This window comes from Convolutriloba macropyga, chromosome 3, assembly GCF_964194025.1.
Source record: "Convolutriloba macropyga chromosome 3, txConMacr16.3, whole genome shotgun sequence".
NCBI lineage: Eukaryota > Metazoa > Xenacoelomorpha > Acoela > Convolutidae > Convolutriloba > Convolutriloba macropyga.
In genome coordinates, this window is record NC_134470.1 from 83,332,612 (window position 1) to 83,334,350 (window position 1,739).

A 1,739-nucleotide genomic window follows, 5' to 3' on the forward strand; every position below is an offset into this window, starting at 1 on the left:
GCAGCAGTTGATTTTTAAAATCTAAAAGATTTTAACTAATTTGCCCAGATTTAGTAGATATTTTTATGACGCAAATCGATTAAGTCAAATCATGAAAGCCGCTTTTGAAATTTGTAGATTAAAAAGTTTCTACGATAATTATCAAATTAAACTCACTGAAAAGTTTCTAAAACAATCGACCAGATGCCGTCAGCCAAAAATGCCGATCAATTTTTAATTTATTCAAACATCAAATATACAAAGAATCTGTGGTTTCACGAGTCATCTTTGCCGCTTTTCTGACGTAACAAAAAACAACCAAAAAAGTACAAATTACACAAGATATAACATGGCTAGCAACTCTTGTGATCTGTAAGAATTGCCGTTTTATGTTTCAAAGACACACATAAGTGCAAATATGGGTACATCGAGGATTAGCCCAAATCTCTTATTTGTTTGCAAAACACACTTGAGTGGTACATTTTCCTATCCAAGGAACATAAGAAGTAACTCGCTACACACAGGAAACAGGGAAATCAAATGTGGTCAAATGTGGAATAAGGCAACTATATCATACTATGGAAAGTTTCTAAGAAAACGTAATTAGAAACTTGTTCGCAGTGCTATTTGAACCATAAAAAATTAAACGAAAAAGGTAACCTTGATTTGCTTAACATGTCAGTGAGTTACGTATCAAACACTATTATTTCCTTAAGTATATTCATGATAAGGTTACATTTTTCGAACAACTTTCAAGGAAAGAAATTTGGTTTACCTCTTTCTATAACAACTTCCCGCTGCGTTGAATTGAATTTTGAAGTCAATATATTGTATTCTCTGATCTGTGCATCATAGAATCATATTGGACCGTGTTGCTGATCATAATTGTTTCTTAGCAATCATACAAAGTCATATATGATTCCTAGAAACTAGACAATGTCATATATGACTTGTATGAAATCTTGACAATCATACTATGATCATAAAAAATTGATTGATGCTTTAAAATAGAGCACAACAGATCAAACCAATAAGTCTTACCATACTTTCTGTCAAAAAGTGAACAAACGACAAAACGATACCCTTATCAACAAAAAGCATCTTTGAAATCATACTAAGTCTTATATGGTCTCATGGAATCTTGACAACCATACTATGATCCTAAGTAAAAAAACACAGGTCACCTAACAGAGAAAAAAGCGAAATATATATACAATTCGGAAGCCATAAACAACTAATCGAAACAAAAAGGAATCTACAACTGAGTGTAAAAAAGTCACCATTCGTATTGTTACCCGAGGATGATAAGGTTCCATTTTTGTACAACTTTCAAGGAAAGAAATTTGACTTACATCTTTCTATAACAACTTCCCGCTGCGTTGAATTGACATTTGAAAGCAATATATTGTATTCTCCGATATGGGTACCATAGAATCATATTGGACCGTGTTGCTGACCATAATTGTTTCTTAGCAATCATACACAGTCATATATGATTCCTAGAAACTAGACAAAGTCATATATGACTTGTATGAAATCTTGACAATCATACTAAGATCATAAAAAATTGATTGATGCTTAAAAATAGATAACATCAGATCAAACCAACAAGTCTTACCATACTTTTTGTCAAAAAGTGAACAAACGACAAAACGTTACCCTTATCAACAAAAAACTTCTTTGAAATCATACTAAGTCATATATGGTCCTCATGGAATCTTGACAACCATATTATGATCCTAAGTAAAAAACAAAGGTCA